The sequence below is a fragment of the Lolium rigidum genome, chromosome 3, assembly GCF_022539505.1.
Source record: "Lolium rigidum isolate FL_2022 chromosome 3, APGP_CSIRO_Lrig_0.1, whole genome shotgun sequence".
Lineage (NCBI taxonomy): Eukaryota > Viridiplantae > Streptophyta > Magnoliopsida > Poales > Poaceae > Lolium > Lolium rigidum.
Genome location: NC_061510.1, coordinates 90,476,495 through 90,495,606, shown reverse-complemented (window position 1 = coordinate 90,495,606; position 19,112 = coordinate 90,476,495).

The window sequence follows — 19,112 nt, the reverse complement described above, 5'->3', positions numbered from 1 at the left end:
AAGCTTTTCCATAAACCATTTTATAAGGTGACATTCCCATAGGATTTTTATAAGCAGTTCTATAAGCCCATAGTGCTTCTTTCAATTTGCTAGCCCAATTCTTCCTAGATTTATTAACAGTCTTTCCCAAGATAGCTTTAATCTCTCTATTTGATAATTCTACTTGACCACTAGTTTGAGGGTGATAAGCAGAAGCAATTCTATGATTAATACCATACTTAGCAAGAGTTTTTCTAAAACCTCCATGAATAAAATGAGAACCTCCATCAGTCATAATGTATCTGGGTACTCCAAATCTAGGAAATATAATATCTACAAGCATTTTTATAGAGGTCTCACCATCAGCACTTTTTGTAGGTATAGCTTCTACCCATTTAGTAACATAATCAACAGCGACAAGTATGTGAGTGTTACCGTACGAAGAAGGGAAAGGACCCATGAAGTCGAATCCCCAACAATCGAATGGTTCAATAACAAGAGTATAATTCATAGGCATTTCATTGCGTCTGGAGATATTACCAACTCTTTGACATTCATCACAAGATAGAATAAACTTCCTTGCATCTTTGAAGAGTGTTGGCCAATAAAAACCTGATTGTAGAACCTTTTGCGCGGTTCTATCTCCAGCGTGATGTCCTCCATAAACACTTCCATGACATTTATTCAATATCTCCCGTTGTTCATATTCAGGAACACATCTTCGCATAATACCATCTACTCCTTCTTTATATAAGTGTGGGTCATCCCAAAAATAATGCCTCAAGTCATAAAAGAATTTCCTCCTTTGCTGAGCTGAAAAGGTTGGAGGCAAATCCTTCGAAACAATAAAGTTAGCATAATCTGCATACCAAGGGATCTCTCGCGAGCTCACCTTTATTACAGCCAATTGTTCATTTGGAAAACTATCATTAACAGGAACAGGATCATAAGCAATATTTTCTAATCTAGACAAATTATCAGCAACAGGATTATCAGCACCTTTCCTATCTATAATATGTAAATCAAATTCTTGCAACGAAGTACCCATCTAATAAGCCTTGGCTTAGCATCTTTCTTTGTCATAAGGTATCTAATTGCAGCATGATCGGTATGAATGGTGACTTTTGAATCAACAATATAGGGTCTAAACTTGTCACAAGCAAAGACTACAGCTAACAATTCCTTTTCGGTTGTAGCATAATTTCTTTGAGCAGCATCAAGAGTCTTACTAGCATAATGAATAACATTTAATTTTTTATCTACCCGCTGTCCAAGAACAGCGCCTACAGCAAAATCACTAGCATCACACATAATTTCAAAAGGCAAATTCCAATCAGGAGGTTCGACTACAGGAGCAGTTGTTAAGGCTTTCTTTAGAGTTTCAAAAGCTTCCTTACAATCATCATCAAAAACAAAAGGTACATCTTTTTGAAGAAGATTAGTAAGAGGCTTTGAAATTTTAGAGAAATCTTTAATAAATCTCCTATAAAACCCGGCATGACCAAGAACACTACGAATACCTTTAACATCCCTCGGATAGGGCATCTTCTCAATTGCTTCAACTTTAGCTCTATCAACTTCAATACCTCTCTCGGAAATTTTATGTCCCAATACAATTCCTTCATTAACCATAAAGTGGCATTTCTCCCAATTAAGAACAAGGTTAGTTTCTTCACATCTCGGCAAAACTTTATCGAGGTTTCGCAAGCAATTATCAAAAGAATTCCCATAGACAGAAAAATCATCCATGAACACCTCTACAATACTTTCGCAAAAACCATGAAAAATAGCAGACATGCATCTTTGAAAAGTAGCAGGAGCATTACATAAACCAAAAGGCATACGCCTATAAGCATAAGTTCCATAAGGACAAGTAAAAGTGGTTTTCTCTTGATCTTTAGCTTTAACAGCAATTTGTGAAAACCCGGAATAACCATCAAGAAAGCAAAAATGAGTATTTTTAGATAACCTTTCTAGCATTTGATCAATAAAGGGTAAAGGGTAATGATCTTTCTTAGTAACTTTATTAACTTTTCGAAAATCAATGCACATTCTATACCCTACAACTATTCTTTGAGGAATAAGCTCCTCATTATCATTAGGCACAACAGTCATTCCTCCTTTCTTAGGAACACAATGCACAGGACTAACCCATCTACTATCAGCAATAGGATATATAATACCAGCTTCAAGAAGTTTTAATACCTCGTTCCTTACCACCTCTTTCATCTTCGGAATTAGACGACGTTGATGTTCAACAACGAGCTTTGCATCTTCTTCCATATTAATAGCATGTTGGCAAATTGAAGGAGAAATCCCTTTCAAATCATCAAGAGTATAGCCAATAGCTCCTCGGTGTTTCTTCAATATTTCCAATAACCTTTCTTCCTCAATCTCTGAAAGCTTAGAACTAATAATAACAGGATATATTTTCTTATCATCAATATGAGCATATTTAAGATTATCAGGTAAAGGCTTCAAATCAAAAACAGGATCTTCCTTTGGTGGCGGTGTTGTACCCAAATCTTCTACCGGTAAATCATGCTTGAGAATAGGTTGGCGAAGAAAAATTTCCTCAAGCTCATCTCTTTCTTTCCTAAAAGCTTCACTTTCACTATTCTCCAAATGTTGCTGCAAAGGATTATTAGGAACAAGAACAATAGATGCACACCTGCTCCATTTTAAAATCATTACTAGGCAAGTCAGCTTTATAAGGAGTTTTGGTAAATTTAGAAAAGTTAAATTCATAAGGTTCACCGACAAATCTAGTCAAAATTTTCTCTTTCTTACAATCTATAATAGCTCCACAAGTATTTAGAAAAGGTCTACCAAAAATGATAGGACAATGATCACTAGCAGCAGAACCAAGTACCAAAAAGTCAGCAGGATATTTAATCTTACCACATAGAACTTCCACATCTCGAACAATACCAATTGGAGAAATAGTTTCTCTATTAGCCGGATGAATAACCACATCAATATCTTCAAGTTCACAAGAACCAATTTCGTGCATAATCTCCGTGTAAAGCTCATAAGGAATAGCACTAACACTTGCACCAATATCACATAAACCATAATAGCAATGATCACCAATTCTAACGGATAGCATAGGAACACTAACTTGTTTGGATTTATTAGGATGTGAAACAATATTAGAAGCATCTTCACAGAAAATAATATGACCATCCTCCACATTTTCAGTCACAAGATCTTTAACTATTGCAACAGCAGGTTCAATTTTAATTTGTTCTTCAGGTTCTTTAGGTTTCTTTTCACTTTTATTAACTGCACTAGATATGACAGAGTACTCCTTCATTTTAGCAGGGAAAGGAGTTTTTTCAATATAAGCTTCAGGAATAACATTATCAACAGTTTCAATCACTACACATTTGTTTACAGATGAATCAACTTTATCTTTATACGGTTCATGATACTTATCAAAATTCTTCTTAGGCAGTTCATAATAAAAGGCAAAAGCTTTATAAAGATTTGCAACAACTTGGGAATCAAGACCATATGTAGCACTCATATTACGAAATTTATCGAGTATCCATAAAAGCTTCAATGCATTTATAATCATAAATTATACCCGATTCTCTATCTTTGTCGTTCTCCCATCCTTCGGTATTTTCTTGGATCCGATCAAGAAGGTCCCTTTTAAACTCTTCTTTGTTGCGTGTAAATGATCCGGAACAAGAAGTATCCAGCAAGGTCTTGTCTTGAAAAGAAAGTCTTGCATAGAAATTATCAATAATAACATTACCAGGAAGCTCATGAATGGGGCATTTGAGCATTAAAGACTTCAATCTCCCCCAAGCTTGGGCAATACTCTCTCCATCATGAGGCCAGAAATTATATATGCGGTTCCGATCTTTGTGAATTTCACTTGGAGGATAGAATTTGGAATAAAATAAAGGCACAATGTCCTCCCAATCAATAGAATCACCATTCTTCAGCAATTTATACCAATGCGCCGCTTTACCAGACAACGATATAGTGAATAGTTTCTTCCTAACTTCATTCATAGAAATACCTGCACATTTGAATAACCCGCATAATTCATGCAAAAACAATAAATGATCACCAGGATGGACAGGTTCCATCCCCTTCATAGCGGTTATCCATAACACGTTCAATAATTTTCATAGGTATTTTATATGGTACTACTTCCTCACCTGGCGCTTCATCCACTACCGTTGCAGTAGTAGTAGATTTCCCAAATAGAAATTGAAGAGAAGATCTCTCCATAATGATTTATAGCAGCAGGCAGAAATAAAATCAGCACAAATAGTAAAGGTTTTCCTTACTAATTCCGCTTACCAATAGCGCTTCACTCCCCGGCAACGGCGCCAGAAAATAGTCTTGATGACCCACAAGTATAGGGGGTGCATCGTAGTATCTTCGATAAGTAAGAATGTCGATCCCAACGAGGAGCAGAAGGTGTTGGCAGCAGTTTCGATGAAGGATTCACTGTAAATGCTCACAAACAAGTATTCAAGGGGTTTTGATGTAACGGATGAATAAAGTACGAGTAAGTAAAATGCGAGAGAAATAATTGCAGCGAGTGGCCCAATCCTTTTTAGCACAAAGGACAAGCCGGTTTGTTTACTTATAATGACCAAACGTTCTTGAGGACACACGGGGATTTTAGTCTAGTGCTTTCGCTTCATGTAGCTAAATAATCTTCATTGTTTTGATAAGTGTTGTGTGGGTGAACCTATGCTAATGCACCGCCCTTCCTAGGACTAATACATACTTGTGATTATACCCCTTGCAAGCATCCGCAACTACAAGAAAGTAATTAAGATAAATCTAACAACAGCCTTAAACTCTGAGATCCTGCGATCCCTCCTGCATCGATATACTAACGGCGGCTTAGGTTTCTGTCACTCCGGCAACCCCGCAATTAGCAACCGAATACAAGATGCACTCCCCTAGGCCCATAAATGGTGAAGTATCGTGTAGTCGACGTTCACACGACACCACTAGAAGAATGACACCACAACTTAAATATCATAACATTGAATATTACTCAACCATAATTCACTACTAGCATTTAGACTTCACCCATGTCCTCAAGAACTAAACGAACTACTCACGAGACATCATATGGAATACAATCAGAGGTGATATGATGATGAATAACAATCTGAACATAAACCTTGGTTCAATGGTTTCACTCAATAGCATCTATAACGAGTAGAGAATAATGCCGGGAGAGTTTCCCCTATCATACAATCAAGATTTAACCCGAATTGTTACAGAGGTGACGAGGTGCAGCGGTGGTGATGGCGGTGTAGATGGTGGAGATGATGATGATGATGATGGAGATGATGTCCCGCTCGATGACGATGGCGATGGCGTCGATTTCCCCCTCCGGGAGGGAATTTCCCCGGCGGATTCCTGCCCGTCGGAGAGCTCTTTTCTCTCTGGTGTTCTCCGCCCCGCAGAGGCGGCTGTAACCCTTCGTGAGGTCCTCTCTGTGTCTTAGGTTTTCGGGACGAAGGAGTACGCGAAGAAAAGGAGGCGAAAGGGGCTGTGGGGCCCCCAGAGCACAGGGTGGCGCGGCCAGGCCATGGGCCGCGCCGCCCTATGGTCTGGGCCCACAGTGGCTCCTCTCTTCTTCCCCTTCCGGCTCCCTCCGTCATCTGGAAAAATAGGAATTTACGTGAAATTCCCTTCCACAGTTGATCTTCCGAAATATTGCGTTCTGACGGTGCTTTTTCCAGCAGAATCCTGGCTCCGGTACTTGATCCTCCAATGATGATGAAACATGCAAAATAGATGAAATAACATAAGTATTGTGTCCCAATATGAAATATATCAATGAATAACAAAAAATTATGATACAAAATAGTGATGCAAATTGGACGTATCAACAGTGTTGGGCCTCCAAGAGCAGAGGTTTGTAGAACAGCAGCAAGTTTCCCTTAAGTGGATTACCCAAGGTTTATCGAACTCAGGGAGGAAGAGGTCAAAGATATCCCTCTCATGCAACCCTGCAACCACAAAGCAAGAAGTCTCTTGTGTCCCCAACACACCTAATAGGTGTACTAGTTCGGCGAAGAGATAGTGAAATACAAGTGGTATGAATGAATATGAGCAGTAGTATGGCGCCGGAAAAGTGCTTGCTGGCGTGCAGTTGATGGTAGTAATATTGCGGGAAGTAAACATGCGGTAGTAACGCAGCGAGTAGTAACGCGATAGAAACAAGTAACAAGCAGCGGTAGCGATATTTAGGAACAAGGCCTAGGGATTAGACTTTCACTAGTGGACACTCTCAACATTGATCACATAACGAGAATAGATAAATGCATACTCTACACTCTCTTGTTGGATGATGAACACATTGCGTAGGATTACATGAACCCTCAATGCCGGAGTTAACAAGCTCCACAATTCAATGTTCATATTTAAATAACCTTAGAGTGCATGAAAGATCGAAACGACTAATAATACACATCAATACTATCATAGCAATAGTTAACTTCGCAATCTACAAGAGATCATGATCATAGCATAAACCAAGTACTAACACGGATGCACACACTGTCACCATTACATCGTGCAGGAGGAATAAAACTACTTTAATAACATTGCTAGAGTAGCACATGGATAAATTGTGATACAAAACACATTGCAATCATAAAGAGATATAAATAAGCACTTCACTATGCCATTCATAACGAGTGAATAAGTATTCCGTGAAATATAGCCTAAGAGACCCACACGGTGCACACACTCGTCACCTTTACACACGTGGCACAAGGAGTCTCCGGAGATCACATAAGTAAAACTCACTTGACTAGCACAATGACATCTAGATTACAAGCATCATCATATGAATCTCAATCATGTAAGGCAGCTCATGAGATTATTGTATTGAAGCACATAGGAGAGAGATGAACCACATAGCTACCGGTACAGCCCCGAGCCTCGATGGAGAACTACTCCCTCCTCATGGGAGCAAGCAGCGGTGATGAAGATGGCGGTGGTGTCGGTGGAGGAGCCTTCCGGGGGCACTTCCCCGTCCGGCAGGGTGCCGGAACAGAGACTCCTGTCCCCCAGATCTTGGCTTCGCGATGGCGGCGGCTCTGGAACTTTTCTCGTACCGTGGCTTCCTCCGTAAGGGTTTTCGATGCAGGGGCTTTAAATAGGCGGCAGGGCAGCGCAGGAGGGTCAAAGGGGCGACCACACCATAGGGTGGCGCGGGCCCAGCCCTGGCCGCGCCACCCTGTCATCTGGGCCCACCAGGCCCCTCCTCTGGTGGCTCTCGGGTGTTCTGGATGCTTCCGGGCAAAATAGGAACCTGGGCGTTGATTTCGTCCAATTCCGAGAATATTTCGTTACTAGGATTTCTGAAACCAAAAACGGTAGAAAACGAGAACCGGCACTTCGGCATCTTGTTAATAGGTTAGTTCCGGAAAACGCATAAATATGACATATAATGTATATAAAACATGTAGGTATCATCAATAAAGTAGCATGGAACATAAGAAATTATCGATACATCGGAGACGTATCATTGATCTTCCGAAATATTGCGTTCTGACGGTGCTTTTTCCAGCAGAATCCTGGCTCCGGCGCTTGATCCTCCAATAATGATGAAACATGCAAAATAGATGAAATAATATAAGTATTGTGTCCAAATATGAAATATATCAATGAATAACAGCAAATTATGATACAAAATAGTGATGCAAATTGGACGTATCACGCCTCCAGCTTCCCGTCGATGAGGAACTGAAGGTCTTCTTCCCCGTCGGTGAGGGGCTCATCGTCCTCCGATTCAATGGAGGAGTCCCAGTCCCGCGCGTCCCAATACTCTGGGGCGCGGGCCTCGTAGATGGCCATCAGATTGACCTCCGGTTCAAGCTCACTGGAGGAAGAGGACTGGAAAGAAAGGCCAGAGGAGACGGAGGAGGAAGAGGAATGCATGGCGGCTGAGTGGGGTTTTTTGCCGATGGCTAGTGTGGAGCAGGGGAGTGAGGAAGGGAACTGCCCGGATGAATTTAAATAAGGGGATATAATGAAAGACGGTTCAATGCTGTGGCAGTTTCGACGACGCGTTGCCAAAACTGTCAAATCGTGCAGTGCGGAGAAGTTGAGAAGGCAAGGCATCACGGTGAAAAGGGTACTGTAGCGGTTCGGCTCTGCAACGCAGTTTTGCTCTGTTATGTCAAATCATGGTGAAGAAAAACGGAGTGGTTTTGGAATTATTATTGCTAAAACCAAGGGGGCATGTGTTATCACCAGATTTTGGCCAAATCAGGAGATGGGCCGTGATGGAGATGGGCTTGAAGGATATACACGTAATGTGTTTCTGAAACGGCCTTGTACGAGGATTTGGGCTAGATTACCCGTGTATCTGTACATTATGATAGATCGCATGTTAGTTTAGAATTAAGAGATATAGTTTAGCTCATACACGGTTAAGTGTATTTCCAAAGATAGAAAGTCCACGGACTATAAATATGTACCTAGGGTTATTGAGAAAGGAGGACGATCACGTTCACAACAAACACAATCCAGGCGCATCGCCACCCCTTGTTTCGAGGGTTTCTTCCGGGTAAGCATCATGCTGCCTAGATCGCATCTTGCGATCTAGGTAGTATTTGGTTTATTCGTTGTTTGGTGTTGCTCGTACTGAAGCCTTTTTGATGGAGAGCAACACTGTTTATCGTAGATGTTTTAGGGCTTGCATCGATACTTTTCTGATATATTTACGTAGCTGTGCTGCCCTTTGATATCTAGCTGTCCTTACACCTATTTTAGGTGTAAGGGCAGCACCCTGCTTTATCTTTGTTTAGTAGATTCGATCTGTTATAGTTGTTCCTTGTTCTTCAAGGATTACTTGATATCCGTATGGTTAGGCCTTACAAACGGGTTGAACGATCCAGTAGTGCCTAAGGTACGGTTTGCCGATCCAAGAAGGGATGTTCCGGGAATCGACTCTGTGTTGGTTTTAGGCCTCGTTTTGGGTTCGTTTGCTGTTATCTTTCGTATCTGCCAGGCTCAACTACGTGTAGGATGTTCCGGTTATGCGGTGAAAACCCTAAACTGTCGTAGATTGACTTAGCTTAGCATTGATAAAGCAGAAACCCCATGTTATTGCATATCCATTATGAACCATGGGTCAATCGGCTCTTTGAGCCGATTCACTGGGTAACCTGAGAGCCGATCGAGGCTCGTTTAATGTTTACGTGTCTACCATGCAGGAAACTAATCGAAGCAATCCAGCACCTTCCTGACCAGGTATAGGTCAGGTGGCACGCCCTTGCAACCGCCAGGACGTGTGCCAGAGCATTGCGGGCCGTTGCCCGAGGGACCAGGGCCCACCAGCAGTCCTGGGAGCCTCCCGGCTCTACGTGTTGCCCGTCGCTGCTCGCCGGTGGGTTTTGGCAGGCAACAGATGCTTACCAGGTACAAGACTGCATTTTCCCTAAACCGTGTGGTTATAATTTTCTAACATTGTGGAGAGTGTGATTAACTGCTGGAGCAACGCTGAACGATCAATCACCCTCATCGGCTTACTTGGCGTGCGTCTATTAACATCATCATATGTATTAGATCGCATTACATACTGATCATATGTATTGTATATCCTTAAAATGCTTCCAGATACATCTGTATCTAGATAAAGTAGAGTTGATTATTTCTAAACTAGTCTCTCTTCCCAATCTACCATCACCCGGAAAAGCTACCTTGCGGCAGAAATTCAATTCGGATCCCAGGTACGGTGCATATGCTGCAAAAAATTATATTTGAAAGTGTCAAGAAAAAAATTAACAAAAATCTAAATGTACATATCCATAATATATGTGAGTTCGCAAGTTTCATGAAAAACCAATACTTTTTGTGGTGTATGTAAAAATGAGAGAATTTATCTTGTGCAAGGCCTTATTCAATTTTATATTTTTTACACATGCCATATAACATGTTGATTTTTCCACAGATGATTTTGTGAGGGCGTAGCATGTGAAGACGTATGTGCAGATTTTTTATTTCAATTTCTAAAAAATTCAAAATATGTGTAAGATTTATTTTAAAATGAAGAGAGTATAGGCTCCCATGTTCTAAAACACCACGCCCCCTCTGCGGATGCTATTGTTGTCCATATACATATACCTGCCAATGTTATATTCTTCCACTAAATGGGCTCTGTAGCAAAAGGCTGGTTCGATCATTAGTGAATGATCACTAGCTCACCTTTGATACAAGGGCATCTCAAGCGATTCAACACATTTTAGATCTTAGATGTCTTTGTTTTGGTTCGTTTGCGTCGGGCCACATACATAAAATTGGCCACGCCACATCTATTGTCCGTTTGGGCCGGGGCTTGCCCAGTGGCCCGATGTAAATGTTTTTTCTCTCGATAATTTCATTAATACAAAAAATTAATTTACATTGATAAAAATAAAAGGAAAAAAGAAAAGGAACCCCAGCCTATGGTTTTGTTGTTCACCATTGTTGTCCTGGGTGAGGTTCACAAACTCCGGCAGTTCCGGGGGCCAGTTGGCTATTGGCGCTGGCACATAGGTCCCCGACGGTAGGCTAGTGCTCACAAGGGCGAGTTGAGCGCCCCACAAAGGCAACAAATATGCAGTTGGAGGAGGAGGAGGATAGGCCAGGGCAGGCACGGGCCATTGCTCCCAAGGCGACCATGGTGAGGGAGGGGCGCAGCACGGGATGCCCCCACAGCAACCCTGAGGGCCTCCTCATCGAACAACCCAACGGGCCGTGGTGGGGCTTGACGCGATGGCAGCGTCTTCTCCTGCGAGGTCTTGATGGTGAGCCTCATCGCCTCCTTCTCGTCCACACCTTCCGGCATGACGGGGAGCTAGTCCAGCATACCCTCCTCCTTGGCCTTTGATACGTCTCCAACGTATCGATAATTTCTTATGTTCCATGCTACTTTATTGATGATACCTACATGTTTTATGCACATTATATGTCATATTTACGCATTTTCTGGAACTAACCTATTAACAAGATGCCGAAGAGCCGATTGCTTGTTTTCTCGCTGTTTTTGGTTTCAGAAATCCTAGTAACGAAACATTCTCGGAATTGGACGAAATCACCGCCCGGGGTCCTATTTTTGCACGAAGCTTCCAGAAGACCGAAGGGGAGTCGAAGTGGGGCCACGAGGTGGCCACACCATAGGGCGGCGCGGCCCAGGCCCTGGCCGCGCCGGCCTGTGGTGTGGGCCCCTCGCGTCGCCTCTTGACCTACCCTTTCGCCTACTTAAAGCCTCCGTCGCGAAACCCCCAGTACCGAGAGCCACGATACGGAAAACCTTACTGAGACGCCGCCGCCGCGAATCCCATCTCGGGGGATTCAGGAGATCGCCTCCGGCACCCTGCCGGAGAGGGGATTCATCTCCCGGAGGACTCTTCATCGCCATGATCGCCTCCGGAGTGATGAGTGAGTAGTTCACCCCTGGACTATGGGTCCATAGCAGTAGCTAGATGGTCGTCTTCTCCTAATTGTGCTTCATTGTTGGATCTTGTGAGCTGCCTAACATGATCAAGATCATCTATCTCGTAATACTATATGTTGTGTTTGTCGGGATCCGATGGATAGAGAATACTATGTTATGGTGATTATCAATCTATTGTTTATGTGTTGTTTATGATCTTGCATGCTCTCCGTTATTAGTAGAGGCTTTGGCCAAGTTTTTGCTCTTAACTCCAAGAGGGAGTATTTATGCTCGATAGTGGGTTCATGCCTTCATTGACACCTGGGACAGTGACAGAAAGTTCTAAGGTTGTGATGTGCTGTTGCCACTAGGGATAAAACATTGATTCTATGTCTAAGGATGTAGTTGTCGATTACATTACGCACCATACTTAATGCAATTGTCTGTTGCTTTGCAACTTAATACTGAATGGGGTTCGGATGATAACCTGAAGGTGGACTTTTTAGGCATATATGCAGTTGGATGGCGGTCTATGTACTTTGTCGTAATGCCCTGATTAAATCTCACTATATTTATCATATCATGTATATGCATTATTATGCCCTTCTCTATTTGTCAATTGCCCGACTGTAATTTGTTCACCCAACATGCTTTTATCTTATGGGAGAGACACCTCTAGTGAACTGTGGACCCTGGTCCTATTCTTTACATAGCATACAATCTACTGCAATACTTGTTTTACTGTTTTCTTGCAAACAATCATCTTCCACACAATACGGTTAATCCTTTGTTACAGCAAGCCGGTGAGATTGACGACCTCACTGTTTCGTTGGGGCAAAGTACTTGGGTTGTGTTGTGCAGGTTCCACGTTGGCGCCGGAATCCCTGTTGTTGCGCCACATCACATTTCGCCACCATCAACCTTCAACGTGCTTCTTGGCTCCTCCTGGTTCGATTAAACCTTGGTTTCTTTCTGAGGGAAAACTTGCCACTCGTGCGCATCATACCTTCCTCTTGGGGTTCCCAACGGACGTGTACATTTACGCGCATCAAGCCTGTTTTCCGGCGCCGTTGCCGGGGAGATCAAGACACGCTCGCAAGGGGAGTCTCCACTTCTCAATCTCTTTACTTTGTTTTTGTCTTGCTTTATTTTATTTACTACTTTGTTTGCTGCACCTAAACAAAACACAAAAAAATTAGTTACTTGCATTTAATTTATTTTGTTATCATGACTAGTCCTGTACTTGTTTTTATTTTCACTAGTTAGGCATAATGGACAACAATGAGCTTCTTATTCTATTTCCTGATTTAAGACATGGATGGTTTGATGCGAAAATTAAAAAACCCATGGAACATATTAATATGAATGCTTTGAACACTATTGTTGCTAATGCTATGGAAAATTCTAAGCTTGGGGAAGCTGGCTTTGATGAGCATGATATTTTTAGTCCCCCAAGCATTGAGGAGAAAATTTACTTTGATGACACTTTGCCTCTTATATTTGATGATAAGAATAATAATGATAGCTACTTTGTTGAATTTGCTCCCACTACAACTAATAAAATTGATTATGCCTATGTGGAGAGTAATAATTTTATGCATGAGACTCATGATAAGAATGCTTTATGTGATAGTTATATTGTTGAGTTTGCTCATGTTGCTACTGAAAGTTATTATGAGAGAGGAAAATATGGTTGTAAAAATTTTCATGTTACTAAAACACCTCTCTATGTGCTGAAATTTTTGAAGCTACACTTGTTTTATCTTCCTATGCTTGTTACTTTGCTCTTCATGAACTTGTTTATTTACAAGATTCCTATGCATAGGAAGCATGTTATACTTAAATGTGTTTTGAATTTGCCTCTTGATGCTCTCTTTTGCTTCAACTCTTATTTCTTGCGAGTGCATCATTAAAACTACTGGGCCCATCTTAATGGCTATAAAGAAAGAACTTCTTGGGAGATAACCCATGTGTTTTTTTTACTACAGTACTTTGTTTTATATTTGTGTCTTGGAAGTTGTTTACTACTGTAGCAACCTCTCCTTATCTTAGTTTTGTTGCATTTTTGTGCCAAGTAAAGTCTCTATGGTAAAGTTGATGCTAGATTTGGATTGCTGCGCAGAAACAGCATTGCTATCTGTCACGAATCTGGGCCTAATTCTCTGTAGAAAACTCAGAAAATTATGCCAATTTACGTGAGTGATCCTCAGATATGTACGCAACTTTCATTAGTTTTGAGTTTTTCCATTTGAGCAAGTCTGGTGCCATTTTAAAATTCGTCTTTACGGACTGTTCTGTTTTTGACAGATTCTGCCTTTTTATTTCGCATTGCCTCTTTTGCTATGTTGGATTCATTTCTTTGATCCATTAATGTCCAGTAGCTTTATGCAATGTCTAGAAGTGTAAAAAATGATTGTGTCACCTCTGAATGTGTGAATTATTAATTGTGCACTAACCCTCTAATGAGTTTGCTTGAAGTTTGGCGTGAAGGAAGTTTTCAAGGGTCAAGAGAGGAGTATGATATACTATGATCAAGAGGAGTGAAAGCTCTAAGCTTGGGGATGCCCCCGTGGTTCACCCCTGCATATTCTAAGAAGACTCAAGCGTCTAAGCTTGGGGATGCCCAAGGCATCCCCTTCTTCATCGACAACATCATCAGGTTCTTCCCCTGAAACTATATTTTTATTCAGTCACATCTTGTGTTCTTTACTTGGAGCGTCGGTTTGTTTTGTTTTTTGTTTTTGTTTGAATAAAATGGATCCTAGCATTCACTTTGTGGGAGAGAGACACGCTCCGCTGTTGCATATGGACAAATATGTCCTTAGGCTTTACTCATAATGTTCAAGGCGAAGTTTCTTCTTCGTTAAATTGTTATATGGTTGGAATTGGAAAATGCTACATGTAATAATTCTAAAATGTCTTGGATAATGTGATACTTGGTAATTGTTGTGCTCATGTTTAAGCTCTTGCATCATATGCTTTGCACCCATTAATGAAGAAATACATAGAGCTTGCTAAAATTTGATTTGCATATTTGGTCTCTCTAAGGTCTAGATAATATCTAGTATTGAGTTTTGAACAACAAGGAAGACGGTGTAGAGTCTTATAATGTTTACAATATGTCTTTTATGTGAGTTTTGCTGCACCGGTTCATCCTTGAGTTTGCTTCAAATAACCTTGCTAGCATAAACCTTGTATCGAGAGGGAATACTTCTCATGCATCCAAAATCCTTGAGCCAACTACTATGCCATTTGTGTCCACCATACCTACCTACTACATGGTATTTCTCAGCCATTCCAAAGTAAATTGCTTGAGTGCTACCTTTAAACAATTCAAAATTTATCATCTCTTATTTGTGTCAATGTTTTATAGCTCATGAGGAAGTATGTGGTGTTTTATCTTTCGATCTTGTCATTTACTTCGGACAGACTTTCACAATGGACTAGTGGCTTCATCCGCTTATCCAATAACTTTGCATAAAGAGCTGGCAAAGGGGTTCCCAGCCCCAATTAATTAACTTCATTAATAATTCTCTTCACATGTTTTGCTCTGATTCATCAGTAAGCAACTTAATTTTGCAAATAGACACTCCTCCATGGTATGTGAAAGGTTGGACGGCACCCGAAGGATTCGGTTAGCCATGGCTTGAGAAAGTAAAGGTGGGGAGGAGTGTCATCATAATAAAATTAAAATAAAAAAGCACTCCTTCATGGTATGAGATTGTTGGCAGGCACCCGATGGAATCGGTTAGCCATGGTTTGTGAAAGAAAGGTTGGAAGGAGTGCCACCCCACTAAAATACATGTGTAAACAAAAGAGAAGAGGGATGATCTACCACGGTGGTAGAAATAACGTCCTTCATGGGAGCCGCTCTTGAAAGTCTGGTTGATAAGGTAGTTAGAGTACCCATTACCATTCGTTGACAACAACAAACACCTCTCAAAACTTTACTTTTATGCTCTCTTTATGTTTTCAAAATAAAAGCTCTAGCACAAATATAGCAATCGATGCTTTCCTCTTTGAAGGACCTTTCTTTTACTTTTATTGTTGAGTCAGTTTACCTATTTCCCTCCACCTTAAGAAGCAAACACTTGTGTGAACTTGTGCATTGATTCCTACATACTTGCATATTGCACTTGTTATATTACTTTATGTTGACAATATCCATGAGATATACATGTTATAAGTTGAAAGCAACCGCTGAAACTTAATCTTCCTTTGTGTTGTTTCAATACCTTTACTTTGATTTATTGCTTTATGAGTTAACTCTTATGCAAGACTTATTGATGCTTGTTGATACGTCTCCAACGTATCGATAATTTCTTATGTTCCATGCTACTTTATTGATGATACCTACATGTTTTATGCACATTATATGTCGTATTTACGCATTTTCTGGAACTAACCTATTAACAAGATGCCGAAGTGCCGGTTCTCGTTTTCTGCTGTTTTTGGTTTCAGAAATCCTAGTAACGAAATATTCTCGGAATTGGACGAAATCAACGCCCAGGTTCCTATTTTGCCCGGAAGCATCCAGAACACCCGAGCGCCGCCAGAGGGGGGCCCTGTGGGCCCCAGATGATAGGGTGGCGCGGCCTGGGCCCTGGCCGCGCCAGCCTATGGTGTGGTCGCCCCTTCGACCCTCCTGCGCCGCCTCTTCGCCTATTTAAAGCCCCTGCATCGAAAACCCTTACGGAGAAAGCCACGGTACGTGAAACCTTCCAGAGCCGCCGCCATCGCGAAGCCAAGATCTGGGGGACAGGAGTCTCTGTTCCGGCACCCTGCCGGAGCGGGGAAGTGCCCCCGGAAGGCTTCTCCATTGACACCGCTGCCATCTCCACCGCCATCTTCATCACCGCTGTTGCTCCCATGAAGAGGGAGTAGTTCTCCATCGAGGCTCGGGGCTGTACCGGTAGCTATGTGGTTCATCTCTCTCTTATGTACTTCAATACAATAATCTCATGAGCTGCCTTACATGATTGAGATTCATATGATGATGCTTGTAATCTAGATGTCATTATGCTAGTCAAGTGGGTTTTACTTATGTGATCTCCGGAGACTCCTTGTCCCACGTGTGTAAAGGTGACAGTGTGTGCACCGTGTGGGTCTCTTAGGCTATATTTCACAGAATACTTATTCACTGTTATGAATGGCATAGTGAAGTGATTATTTATATCTCTTTATGATTGCAATGTGTTTTGTATCACAATTTATCTATGTGCTACTCTAGTGATGTTATTAAAGTAGTTTTATTCATCCTGCACGATGTAATGGTGACAGTGTGTGCATCCGTGTTAGTACTTGGTTTATGCTATGATCATGATCTCTTGTAGATTGCGAAGTTAACTATTGCTATGATAGTATTGATGTGTATTATTCCTCCTACATAAGCGTGAAGGTGACAGTGTGCATGCTATGTTAGTACTTGGTTTAGTCGTTTCGATCTTTCATGCACTCTAAGGTTATTTAAATATGAACATTGAATTGTGGAGCTTGTTAACTCCGGCATTGAGGGTTCGTATAATCCTACGCAATGTGTTCATCATCCAACAAGAGAGTGTAGAGTATGCATTTATCTATTCTGTTATGTGATCAATGTTGAGAGTGTCCACTAGTGAAAGTCTAATCCCTAGGCCTTGTTCCTAAATACTGCGTTACTACTGCTTGTTTACTTCCTGCAATATTACTACCATCAACTGCATGCTAGTAAGCTATTTTCTGGCGCCGTACTACTGCTCATATTCATTCATACCACCTGTATTTCACTATCTCTTCGCCGAACTAGTGCACCTATTAGGTGTGTTGGGGACACAAGAGACTTCTTGCTTTGTGGTTGCGGGGTTGCATGAGAGGGATATCTTTGACCTCTTCCTCCCTGAGTTCGATAAACCTTGGGTGATCCACTTAAGGGAAACTTGCTGCTGTTCTACAAACCTCTGCTCTTGGAGGCCCAACACTGTCTACAAGAATAGAAGCACCCGTAGACATCACTTGTCTTGAAGTACTATTCATGAAAAGTCTTGGCTTTATGATTCAGTTGTTTACTCATGTCATTAACTTTGTTTTGATCGCTGCATTCATTACATATGTTTACAAATAGTATGATCAAGATTATGATGGCATGTCACTTCAGAAATTATCTTTGTTATCGTTTTACTGCTCGGGACGAGCGAGAACTAAGCTTGGGGATGCTGATACGTCTCCAACGTATCGATAATTTCTTATGTTCCATGCTACTTTATTGATGATACCTACATGTTTTATGCACATTATATGTCGTATTTACGCATTTTCTGGAACTAACCTATTAACAAGATGCCGAAGAGCCAGTTGTTGTTTTCTGCTGTTTTTGGTTTCAGAAATCCTAGTAACGAAATATTCTCGGAATTGGACGAAATCACCGCCCAGGGTCCTATTTTTGCACGAAGCTTCCAGAAGACCGAAGGGGAGTCGAAGTGGGGCCACGAGGTGGCCACACCATAGGGCGGCGCGGCCCAGGCCCTGGCCGCGCCGGCCTGTGGTGTGGGCCCCTCGCGCCGCCTCTTGACCTACCCTTTCGCCTACTTAAAGCCTCCGTCGCGAAACCCCCGCATGCCGAGAGCCACGATACGGAAAACCTTACCGAGACGCCGCCGCCGCGAATCCCATCTCGGGGGATTCGGGAGATCGCCTCCGGCACCCTGCCGGAGAGGGATTCATCTCCCGGAGGACTCTTCATCGCCATGATCGCCTCCGGAGTGATGAGTGAGTAGTTCACCCCTGGACTATGGGTCCATAGCAGTAGCTAGATGGTCGTCTTCTCCTAATTGTGCTTCATTGTTGGATCTTGTGAGCTGCCTAACATGATCAAGATCATCTATCTTGTAATACTATATGTTGTGTTTGTCGGGATCCGATGGATAGAGAATACTATGTTATGGTGATTATCAATCTATTGTTTATGTGTTGTTTATGATCTTGCATGCTCTCCGTTATTAGTAGAGGCTCTCGCCAAGTTTTTGCTCTTAACTCCAAGAGGGAGTATTGACATAGGCATCCCAAATGGGCCTGCCGAAGATAGTACCCGGGATTTACTGAAGGCCCACTACCCGAAGAATAAGAAGATTCGGGAGCCCAAGATATATTAAGGAAAGTTAGAGTTGTAATAGGAAGTGTTATTTGTAATCTGGCGGGATGAGTTAGAAACCGTCCCGGACTCTGTAACTTGTACAAAACGAAACCCTCGGCTCCACCTCCTATATAAGGGGGAGTCGAGGGACAAAGAAAGGATCGAATCTACTGTCAACACAACCCTAGTTTTCATAATCGTCGAGTACTTTTCGCCTGAACCTTCGAGATCTACTTGCCCTCTACTTCTAGCAAAACCCTAGTCTACAATATGTAGGCATTGACAAGTTAATCCTTTGTCAATTGGCGCCGTCTGTGGGAATTAGAGGTTGCAAGGAGCTGATCTCGATGGCACGCTCAAGATCTTCGGCTTCGTCGACAGCAAGAAACGCGATGGATCGAGGTAACAAGGGAAAAACTGATCTAATCAATTTTATTCCTCACCCGCCCTCCCGTATGGATGCATGTGCCTATCTGGAGGAGCCCATCATCATGACGTTCGGAGAATTCCGATTTGGCCTCAACAAGGAAGGATCCTACCGTCTCGAAGTCCCGATCTCGTCGGAATTTTCAGCGGTCGATTCTAACTTTTCGTCGAGTGACGAGG